Source organism: Saccostrea cucullata, unplaced genomic scaffold, assembly GCF_032062105.1.
Source record: "Saccostrea cucullata isolate Sc308-1 unplaced genomic scaffold, CSIRO_AGI_Scuc_v1 ctg2877, whole genome shotgun sequence".
NCBI classification, from domain to species: Eukaryota; Metazoa; Mollusca; class Bivalvia; order Ostreida; family Ostreidae; genus Saccostrea; species Saccostrea cuccullata.
Window position 1 is genome coordinate 168,563 of NW_026922805.1, and position 12,695 is coordinate 181,257.

The 12,695-nt window shown below is 33.1% G+C and overlaps 1 long non-coding RNA gene across 2 annotated transcripts; it reads left to right on the top strand.

The window, feature by feature from the left end:
• Positions 1 to 9,252: 9,252 nt before the first annotated feature.
• Positions 9,253 to 12,099, top strand: LOC134262511 (uncharacterized). Of its 2 annotated transcripts, none has more exons than XR_009991019.1 (3): positions 9,253 to 9,496; positions 10,438 to 10,569; positions 11,918 to 12,097. It is a non-coding gene; the product is annotated as an uncharacterized LOC134262511 (long non-coding RNA). The 2 variants fall into 2 exon arrangements; XR_009991020.1 differs by lacking the exon at positions 9,253 to 9,496 and adding an exon at positions 9,952 to 9,976 and having other exon boundaries at positions 11,918 to 12,099.
• Positions 12,100 to 12,695: the final 596 nt, after the last annotated feature.

Consider the following 12,695-nt stretch of genomic DNA (forward strand, 5'->3'; position numbering starts at 1 on the left):
GGACGAATTAGTTATTTGTTCGGACGATTTAGATATTTGTTCGGACAAATAAGTTATTTGTTCGGACGAATTAGATATTCGTTCGAACAAATTAGATATTTGTTCGGACGAATTAGATATTCGTTCGGACAAATTAGATATTCGTTCTGACAAATTAGATATTTGTTCGGACGAATTAGATATTCGTTCGGACGAATTAGTTATTTGTTCGGACGAATTAAATATTCGTTCGGACAAATTAGAAATTCGTTCGGACGAATTAGTTATTTGTTCGGACGAATTAGATATTCGTTCGGACGAATTAGTTATTTGTTCGGACGAATTAGATATTCGTTCGGACAAATTAGAAATTTTTTCGGACGAATTAGAAATTTGTTCGGACAAATAAGATATTTGTTCGGGCAAATTAGATATTTGTTCGGACGAAATAGATATTCGTTTGGACGAATTAGTTATTTGTTCGGACGAATTAGATATTCTTTCGGACAAATTAGAAATTCGTTCGGACGAATTAGAAATTTGTTCGGACAAATAAGTTATTTGTTCGGACAAATTAGATATTTGTTCGGACAAATTAGAAATTCGTTCGGACAAATTAGTTATTTGTACGGACGAATTAGAAATTCGTTCGGACGAATTAGTTATTTGTTCTGACGAATTAGAGAAATTGTGAACAACTATCAGGACACCGCGAATAATGTGCGTTTTGCACCAAGACGGTTCATTTTATTTTGATTCTTTGCAAAATAACTTTAATGAAAAACATTTAATTTATCAATAAATATTTTGAAGATAAGTCATTTTAATGTTGATCTCTTTCTTATGATTTTTATGTACTGTACATATTCACTACCGTGCAGTTATTAATCATGACATGTGAATGATTTTTGAAATACATTTCTGATACCCCGATTTGTAGCTGAAATATTGCCGATTCGGCGTAAAACATTCAATCAATCAATCTGGTACATATGCGGTGAATAAAATGATTAAAAGGTCCTCATTGAGTTTTTAATTAAATAGTCCTGTTTGTGAATTTAGAAAACTTCACAAAAATGAACCTGTTCGTTTTGATCCCAGGTTGTTCATTTGACTCGCGAGCCGGTGAATTACGAGGTCAACCGATCAATCTGGTATATTCCATAGTAGTCCATTGATTTTGAGAACATAACTATAGCCCCCTCCCGTTATTGGAGAAGTACTAGTACATGTAGTCGAACAAACTATTTAATTTCACTTTCAGCATTTCTTAATTTTGTTCATACGCTTTTATAGTTGAGTACCAGTTCGAAGGTTTGATAGGCCAATGACTCACATAGAAAGGGAAATTATGAAAGCAACCCCTTTTACGGGGAAAATAAATCATGAATGAATGTCAAAATATTTCCAAGTAACAAACCCCCCTTCCCCCTCTATTTAAAAAACGATCGATTGTCTTAATCATTGAGAACCTTAACTTGCGTTAAATTATGATGTGTTTTTAAATTTTACTGCACTTTCTAGGAACGTACATGTATTCATCTATTTTTATCCTTTTCCCGGAAAGGGGCGTGTGTTTAATTTGGTCAATATTATACTTGCATGTTTTAATTCATGCGCTTTTCTGATATTTAAATATAAAATAAAATTTATATAGATACTTAATAATAGTTTTTAACGATCTTAGAAAGAATCCATTGGAGATGGACTTATGAGATTCCCACTTTTTGTTCCTTTATCACAAAATACTTAAATGTGGGAACAGCGGTATAGAAGCAAATCTACAAATGTCCTAGCTAGTAAGCCCCACCTTAAAAAAAATTAAGACCCTCGAATAAGAGGCTCGATATTTTGAGTCCGAAGTTTATTCAGTATAATACAAAGCAGCCACGTAGCATCGTTTGTGAAAGGGGGGGGGGGTTCTGAGAAAAAAATAGCTACCTGAAAAGTTGACAAGCAAAAAAAAAGGGGGTGACTTAGGAAAAGTTGCCCAAAGTTGACAGTCCTATTTCGTGGGGTGGGGGGGGGGCTTACTTTTTCAATGTAAATTTTTTCCCGTACCAATTGCCTGCAGTAGGAGTAAAACCTTAAGGAGTGGATGTCATCTTTTCAAAGAAGCGGTAACTGACCACTGGCACCCCAGTGTTAATCAGGGATGGGAGTGAAAAGATGTTTGATAAGAAGTAACTGACCCTTTGAATTTACTAGTGGGCTCTTAGAAAATATACTTTCAGAATGGCAGACTTTAGGCCTATAATATATACCGGTATAGATCCATTATTTCCGAATATTTACAATCAACATACCCGACTTTAATATCACATGTCTAGTTGCTACGTGTGTATGTCATGGTCCAAAGAGCTATTTATGCATTAAAAAAGGATGAAAAATTGAATCCTCCTTAATAGACAAAGTGTATATCTCTCTTTACAGGATAATTTGTGCAAACATCTAATTTGCCCGAACAAATATCTAATTTGTCCGAAAGAATTTCTAATTTGTCCGAACGAATATCGAATTCGTCCGAACAAATAACTAATTCGTCCGAACGAATTTCTATAATTTGTCCGAACGAATATCTAATTCGTCCGAACAAATACCTAATTCGTCCGAACCAATTTCTAATTTGTCCGAACGAATTTCTAATTTGTCCGAACGAATTTCTAATTTGTCCGAACAAATATCTAATTTGTCCGAACAAATAACTTATTCGTCCGAACAAATTTCTAATTCGTCCGAACGAATTTCTAATTTGTCCGAACGAATATCTAATTCGTCCGAACAAATAACTAAATCGTCCGAACGAATATCTAATTCGTCCGAACAAATAACTAATTCGTCCCAACGAATATCTAATTTGTCCGAACGATTATCTAATTCGTCCGAACAAATAACTAATTCGTCCGAACGAATATCTAATTTGTCCGAACGAATATCTAATTCGTCCGAACAAATAACTAATTCGTCCGAACGAATTTCTAATTTGTCCGAACAAATAAAAATATTTTTGTACCTGGCCCTCCAGCGGCGCCGTATTAGATATTGAAAAATCGTAATAAATATTTACCGGACAATTATCTTGAAAAAAGATTACATCAGATCTTTATAAAACACAGAAATATGGAGCAAATTTCATTTAAATCATAATAAAAAAAAATAATATAAAAAATAATAACTGTTCTCCCGATAAGGACGTATTATTCTTACGTGATGATATATTATTGTACCCCCCCCCCCCCCCCCCCCCCCACACACACACACACACGTCACATACACACATTAATAAAAATTGAAATAATTTTAAGAAAAATTCCTAAATATTTAAATTCAAATAAATACAGAAAAAACGCTACTGAATTGGGGGTTCGTTCTCCGGGTCCGCTTTGGATTCGCTCGGGGTCTTCTACGGTTCGCTTTTTGTTAGGTTGTATCCAGTTAGTACTGTATGAATTTGTTATTAGGATCATTCAAAAAGACATAAAAACAAAATGTTCGGAATATAGGAAAATACATGGAACTTAACGGATTTTTTAGCTTTTTGCTCCGAGGAAAACGTGTGAAAATCTTTAAAATTATGTGCCTTACATTTTTTTGATTAGAATGCGGCACATACGTGCACATTACTGTCGGAAAACATTACATCAGATGAAAATTACGAAAGCTTTTTCATCAATAAATATCATTTCACAGTTATAAACTCTCGATCCCTTCCTGTATGTTATTATCATGTTCCATTTTAAATTGCAGCCCCCCTCTCTCTCTCTCTCTGCTTTGAAAATCACAAATCAAATATTCTACTAATTACTTGCCTAAAGTTCCGGTAGCTGGTCCTCCTAGATAAAGTTTGTAGTTGTCTTCTTCACTAGACACAGAGAATTGTTGATATCGTGAGTACAAAGTTTTACCATTTTTTAATGTAATAGAGACGTAGAGGGATGAGTTCCTTCCCTTGGTAAGTTGGTGAATCACGTCATTTCCTTCAATATGATATTGTTTTAGTTAAATAACCCAATAATATAGCAAAACTATGTTTATTTCAGAATTTTGGTACAAACAATTGCAAAAAAATTGCTGTCAACATTCTAAAGGACACGTTAAGTTTGTTAGTGTTAACTTATAAAATTTAAAGGGATTATTATATCATGAATTGTAATAATATTTCAATGTACTTAAATCAATGTGCATTTCTTGACATATCCATATGTGCGAACTGATAAACATTATAAAGAAAATAGTACAAGCTTTTAACTGATGTTAATAAGAATCTACCGATCCAATAGGAGTCATTGGGGTTCCCAAAGCCTCTCTTATACTCTGCCCACACTTTGTTAAAACTCACAGCTCCACTAACCCGCTTCTGGATTGCCTAGAGGTTATTGATAGCAATCAAAATTGAGCATAAGTGCCATAGATAAATAATAAAGCCCAATATATTTTAGAATGATAATTATTTCCTTTTATTATTTTATAAAAGAATTCAATGAGTACTATAAAAACCAGAGAAAGAGAGAGAGATCGTACTGTCCATCCTCCTCCTTCTGTCTCCATGTCACAATATACGCTGACCTGACTCTGATTATTGGAGGGATTTATTTTATAAACACCAGATCGTTTATCTCCAGGTAGAGAGAGGTCATTACAGTCTTTATTTATTAAACCTAATAAGAAAATAAATAATAAAAAAAAATAATTAGAGAAAACATGTTGGTCATCAGCAAGGTTAAAGATAAAATTTCACGGTCATATCACGGTCACAAAAAAATTAATTGAAGTAAAACCCGAGTGTTAGAAACTTTACTTTTACTATTGCAGTTACAATACTCTAAGGTCTCCAATATAAATATTCATTTGATTGGTAGAAAATGATATATATTAATATATTCGAAGTTATTTGCCGTGCTAAAAAATGTTTGAATATTTTTTTTTTCTGTAAATACAGTTACAACAGAGATAGTCTTCATCCTGTCAGACACATGCAGCTCAGTATTCATATTGAAATTTACTATACTGTCGGATTACATGTAACACTTTTATGTTAAGTTTGTGAGTACAAAGACGCAAATTTACACACCGATAAATGCTGTATTAAAAACATCTGATTCTTAATTTTTTCAATGCCAACATTTTAGCTTGATATCTGCTTGAAACCTACATGAGATTTGATTTTTTTGTACAAGCTTATTGTATTGCCTCCCTTAGTGGGAATAGATGCGAGCTTCCTTAGCATTGTGAAAAATACTGAAAGTAAAATGAAACGCATTCTTACATAATAAGCAATTTATGCTTTGACTGATGGGATGAAACCTAGTCGTATGTAAATCTTGGTAACAGTACCAAGAGTTTGGAGTTCAAAATTGTTCGAACCTGAAATGCATGGCGTTACGTAAGAAAAGTTGTAAAAAGTCACAACATTTACATATAAATCATTATTTGTTCAAACACGCATTTTGTAGTACTGCGCTGTGTACTGAAGATGAAAACATCGATTTTTCATATTTGCAGCCAGTGCAAAGTATTTAGAGAAAAAGAAAATTCAAAAATATGGCTTGATTATAACTGTGATACAATATCACCTCAAAGTAGCTGAGATTCCATCAATTGGGTAACACAAATTCACATAATATTTGTACTTAAAAATTAATCCTGTATGTGCCACTCATTATATTGTGTATGATTCATTATAAGTAATTAGGATTTTTAAATATGCTAATTATTAGGGCTGGGCAATAATATCGATATTTCAATATATTGCAATACAATGACAAAATATATCGTATCGCAATACGATTTTGTAATATCGATATACTGGCAATATGCTTAGATTAAGGAATTTTTACATTAAATATAAAAAATGAACTTCTGAAAGTTTGTTATTAAGCCAAACAGTAATTTAGAATTTGTTTTGTGGGAACATTTCAGAGCATAACTTAAATGAAATCAGATTTTTTGTTGGTTATTTATCATAGTTATGTACATTCTGCATGTAAGTTAAAGTAAATATAGTAAGAAAATGCCATTTTTATTACATTGAAAATATTGCAATACATATCGCAAAACAGTTAAAAATATCGCAATATATCGCAATACGAAATCTCGGGTCAATACCCAGCCCTACTAATTATTTGTGAAATATTGATTTAAAGTTTGAATTGATGGTATTTTTGAGGATGCACAAGACGAAAGACCACCTTTAAGCAATTGCTTAATGGTGGCTTAATGGTGACTTAATGGTGCTTAAAGACGTTAACTCCATTAAGCCACCATTAAGCTGCAACTTACAGGTGCTTAATTTCCAAACTTCATTAAGCTACCATTAAGCCACCTTTAAGCCGAGCTTAATGGTGACTTAATGGTCAAACCTCATTAAACTTTAACGTTATACGCATATTATATCGAATCTTTGATCTAACTTTTAAAGTTAATTTCAATGTCATTTATGCAAAATCTATTTTTTTGTGTTTTATAATTTTGTCTCGATCGTAATTTTTTAATAACATTTCTGTCAACATGCAAAATCTCGGGCACTGAGAATAAAATTAGCTATTAACACATGTAACAGGGGCTTGCTCCCGGTTTCTAATATTTTATTTTAATCATTTACAGTATCAATAAAAAAGAAATTTTATCTTATTACCGCATATGATTTTCTTAAATAAATAATTATTGCATACGTTGTTTTTATTATTTGTGTATATGATTTTTATTTAAAAAGATAAATAATTAGATTATTACACGCCGGGGCCAACCCCCTGTGAAATATCTTAATTTCTCACTACCGAAAATCAATCTGTTCTTAAAATTATCTTTGATTTTAAACACCAAATATAATTATATTACTTTTTAAAAAAAAAGGAGATGGTATTTTTATTTCATGTGTTAAAAACAACATATTCTGCTACATAATTCCCCGGAATTATAAAGTCATTTTCTCATTAGAAAAAAAAATTTGTCTTTTTTTTTTTGGACGGGGGGGGGGGGGGGGGGGGGGGCTGGGGCCACAGATATAAAAAAATGTTTAGTTTTCAAAGTTTGACTAAACAATGTTTAATTTTCAAAGTTTGACATTTACATCATGAATAATTTGAATTACATCGTTATTGTTTTTTTTTATAATGCAGTGGTAAGTATTTGTCAAAATCTAGTCGGTCTTCAATCATTGTTATTTCAAAATCGATTTTCAGAAGAACAGCCGATCAGATTAAACATGACATCCGACCAGATTTATACACATTGGGAAACGGGTTAAGATTAAAAGTGTACAGTACCGACTGGTTAAACAATAGACCTTAATTAGGTGTCCACCGTCCGCGGTCAACTAACAGAAAACTATACATACACAACGTCGTACACTAACAGATTTTGATGATCATTTATTTTGACAAACTTTAAATTTAATGCAAGCATATAAAAAATTAAAAATTATGATTCATTGTAAAATGACAATTATTTTGATACCCATTATGATACAAAAATAATTTTAACTGAATATGATATTCGAAAAAAAGTTTTTGTAAACAATAACCAGGTAACTCGTAAAGGAGGATTGTCGGTAGGCCTAAATCTTAGATACAAAATCCGTTAATATCCGCCGAATATTTTATTATTTTAAAAAAAATTCAACTGACTTTCCCGATAATTTTTATGTGTTTTATCTATAATTAATTTAATTTCAATCTTGATTTAATGCTTACACTTATTAATTTTCAAATAACAAAGCGAATTCATTACAATTTAAAAGCCGAACTCAACGGTTTAGAAATATAAATGTGATATAAGCCTTTTAAAAAGATCCATCAATAAAAATGTTTATAGTTTGATTAATAAATCAATTCAAGACTTTGGTGAAGTTCAACAAAATAAATACTTTTATAAGTCCAAAACAAATTTTGTGCAAAATAAATGTTTAATATTTTCCTTTAGAAATCAAGAGCGGAATTAGCCCAATGGTTAAGGTGTCTGTGACCGACTTCCGGTTTGCATATTGTAGTGAGCACGAAGGAATTAGGCTCCGCATAAATTGACCTTTTGTGTCAACTGTAAATAGTGAATTCTTGTCTTCTACGTGTTAGTGGGAGGCATAGTGTATATATGTTCATATTTTGTTAGTTTTTGACTTGAACATTGTAAACTATTGAACATTTAAAGAGTGTTCGAGATGCCTGCCACGTCAAGTGGCGGCCATCTTGGAGGATCCAATAATTTGAACCCATTCAAGGATAGAAAGTATTGTAAAGAGAACACCGTTATTGTGAATGTCAAAGATAACTCTAATGTGAGAGCTGATGAAATAATCAACTTCATTGGCGTCGGAAGCAAATTGAAAGTGGGGGGGCTAAGTGTAAAAAAAATTTTTTTGTACCTCCAAAAAAACCTGACAAGCAAAAAAAAAAAAAAAAAAAAAAAAAAAAAAAGGAAATGTCTTATTTCCCAAACACGAAAATCCTATTTCGTGGGGGGGGGGGGGGGGGGGGGGGGGGGGGGGGGGTAGGGTCGAACTCTAGTACCAAAAATTTTTTTCCAAACAACACCACTTTCGCAATTTTTAACCTATGCTAAGACGTATCTGTGGAAAGTGGGGGGCTTAACTTACGAAAATATGTTCAATTTCTATACTAAGTATATATTGGGAAAAAAAGTGGGGGGGCTAAGCCCCCCCTAGCCCCCCCGGTTCCGACGCCTATGAACATCATTAACGAAAATTGTGGTATTGGGTCCCTTTACGCAAGTGTGCCAAAATCTGGTTATTTGTATGAGATAACTCTAGACGGAAAAGCACCAACACAAAAATTGTTGGAAGGAATAAAGATTGGAAATGAAGTTTTTCAGTCCTATGAAGTGATTCAATCTACCATTATCGTACGTTTTCTCCATCTGCCGGCTTACATTGAAGATAGTGAAATCGAACAAACACTAAATACAATGGATGTGGAAATTCTATCGCCTGTAAATAGACGATTTTACCCGGACACGACCATAGCGGATGGGACCAGGTATGTAAGGGTGAAATTCCCTCCTAATATGAAATTCCCTCCTAATATATATTGGGTACATCCCACTAATTATTTTTAGAATCGGTAGGAGAAGAAAGTAGTGCAGAAAAAATTACAAGTTCCTTAAATTGCAGACTTGCATAAAAAAAATTGGGCAGGTGTACTGAACTGAGCCTCACACTTGTTGATAAGGAGTATCTTTCCTACCAAAAAAGCTTTGAAAATGTAATTTATCAAGAAGATCAGCCGAATTATTTTGTGTATTATAACGCCAGTGAGAATTCTGAATTTCCCCTACTTTCACTTTCATTTTTAGAGGTTCCCGCAGACAGACGCATTTTGCCGGAAAACGAATCTGACATGCCACCTCGAGATTTTAACCAAGGAAAGACAAGTTGATGTGTTTTGATTTGAGGGGTCACTCACTACCGAACGAAAATTAGAGACATCGCTATGAGAAGAAATGTTAACATTGTCGCCTATGGGAAAACAATTAGTGGACTGTACCCATATTAGGAAGCCTATAAGTAAGTGAAAGATGTCATAAATCTTGAATTTATTTCAAAGTTGTTGTTTTCTATTATTTTCAATTGTTCAAATTTATGAAAAAAACAATTCTTATATTGTTGATACACATTTTTAAACAAATTGATTCATAAATAAAGTGTCTAGCCCCCCCCCCCCCCCCCCCCCCCCCCCCCCGGAACAGTCAACATGTATCACCCATTGTTTACACATGTATCATGTAGATTAAATGTATCGATTTATATAATTTATTTAATCAGAATCATAAATGTATAATTTGATTAAGAAGCAATTATGTAGAAGTACATGCTCCACTGTGGTTTATTTTCAATACACAAAAATTCACAAATGAGTTCGGGATCGGTATTCAATCGGGGTCAAGGTCGAAGTGAAAGTAGACAGCAGAAAGTTATCAAAACTGTTCAGGGCAATGTTAAGCAGTATATAGGTGATCATATGGGCATTTGTATTTTACACAGGAGGTAAGAGGTATACCCTAGTACAATATTTGTAAATAACAATTTAATGTTTTTGGAACATGTCGATGATCGGCGCGTCACATATGCATACTTGACATACATCATTTCAGATCAGTTGCGCGGTCAAGCTGGGTACAGTTGTCTGGGAGTTAAACGATGTGTGTGAACATGCACGTTAACTGATTTTTCTCATATTTTTCAGCATTTGCATTACATGTATTTGTTCAATGTTCAATTATTGTCAGTAAAACATGATTTTTACCTATTCTGCTGAATTAACTTAATTACCAATGTAAACAGTGTGATTTCAGGTGGGAGCAAATTAATCATTTTTTAAATTAATTAATTTCAAGTAATGGGCATAAAAGGAATATGGTAGAAATTGTACGTGTTGAATGTCTGTGTGTCTGTCTGTCTGCAAATGTGATATTGTACCATTTATTGTATTGATTTTTTTTTTTTAGGTTTATGGTGATTGGTACAGGAAAAACATGAGGTCCATGCAGATGGTGTTTAAAACTATTGGCCAGCAAATGCACACCCATTTGAATACATCTTGAAAAAGAACCAGCAAAATGTGACAGTCGGCAAAATATGTAAGTTTAAGTTTTCTAAAAAAAATTTCATTAAAGTGGGGGGATTGGGTGGGGGTGAGGAAATTTACATATTAAATAGGTATCAGAATGTGAAAGTATTTAGCTATAACTAATCTGTACATGCACTGCTATATATATGTATACATTTTGCAGCTCATATAGATTTTCTTTTCTTATTTAAGATTTTCAAATTAATTAGATCTACATCTTTGTTTTGTGAATTATGCATTATTAAGATTACACGGATATAAGAATTGAAATTTCATGAATATTTGACAGTCAAAATTATGCGATTTGTCAGGAAATTCAAAATTTTGTCTCATTTTCCTACAAATTACAAAATGGTTACCATGGAAACAAAACAACTTTAGTGAACTATTTATTTAATCTGCAACACCACATATTTTTATTTTTTAAAGTAAATAATAGTATATAAGCACTGATTTTGTCTTAAATGAAAAGTACGGGAAAAGTAATGATACACATGTATTGAGCTATCCATTATTATGATGTCATTGTGACGTCATAGATGAGTAAATTTGCATTGGTATAAAAATTGCTTTGAAACAAATGATTCTATATAGGATTATAAAGGCTTATAACTTTTTCATTCATAGTCCAAATTTCATGAATGATACATCAATGGACAGGAAATAATAAGTACTTTTTTATTTTACTACTTTCGGGGTATTTGTGAACTTCATTTTTTTGTCATTTCTGGAGAAACTATGGATTAGAGGGTGAAAAGTGGTCATATTTTGTGCGGAAATACATTAATTTTTTAAAACAAGTGAAATTGACCCAATTAAGTGCTTGATTATGATTTGACTATATGTATTTAAAGATATGAAGGTGATTAAGAATGGTATAAATGTGTTAATAGGCTAAAATTTGACTCAAAACTTGGGTGCAGTTTTGGCTAGATTGGAGCATTTTTTAAGGATATTACACATAGAACTGTAAATGCTGTAAAATCTTAATTAATTGTTGAATTTTCATGAAACTTGGCATGATGTCTCTACTTATGCTCTAGATTGACAAACAGTGTGAAATATTGTAAAATCCAAAAAATGCTTTTTCATATTGGGTACATCCCACTAATTATTTTTAGAATCGGTAGGAGAAGAAAGTAGTGCAGAAAAAATTACAAGTTCCTTAAATTGCAGACTTGCATAAAAAAAATTGGGCAGGTGTACTGAACTGAGCCTCACACTTGTTGATAAGGAGTATCTTTCCTACCAAAAAAGCTTTGAAAATGTAATTTATCAAGAAGATCAGCCGAATTATTTTGTGTATTATAACGCCAGTGAGAATTCTGAAATCCCCTTACTTTCACTTTCATTTTTAGAGGTTCCCGCAGACAGACGCATTTTGCCGGAAAACGAATCTGACATGCCACCTCGAGATTTTAACCAAGGAAAGACAAGTTGATGTGTTTTGATTTGAGGGGTCACTCACTACCGAACGAAAATTAGAGACATCGCTATGAGAAGAAATGTTAACATTGTCGCCTATGGGAAAACAATTAGTGGACTGTACCCATATACATTGAAGTTCGGCAAAGAATATTACCGATGTATACACAACGGTCAAATAAAAGTGTGTTCGCTGTGTTATGCTAGCGATCATTTATTTAGGGCATGTCCACAAATCACCTGTTTTAAATGTAAACAACAAGGTCACTACGCTCGAGTGACTCACAAATGCCATTGTCGCTTGAGTGATCACAGTTACGACAATAGTAGTGGAAATTCTGAGGTCGAGGACGGAGAAAACTTATCGAATATGGAAGCAGATGAGGCACACGAAAGGGAAGTAGACGTCGACGTTATGGAAAAGGATACCGAGATGACGGAAAAGAACGAAACAGGATTGATTCAAGACAAAGAAATAGAAACTTCACGGGAAGTAAGTAAAACCATCGATCCAGAGAACTCATCGGCAAAAATAGAGGAAAATACAGAAAGCGTTGAGCAAGAGGAAATGTGTACCGCACAGGGCCCCAACAAGTGCGCACAAGAAAGTGAAGCGATTAACAATAATGATCAAAAGTTGGGTAGAGAATTGTCAGAGGAACAACTTTCAGACACAGACACCGGAAATGAGGTGGTTATCACCGGAAAAAA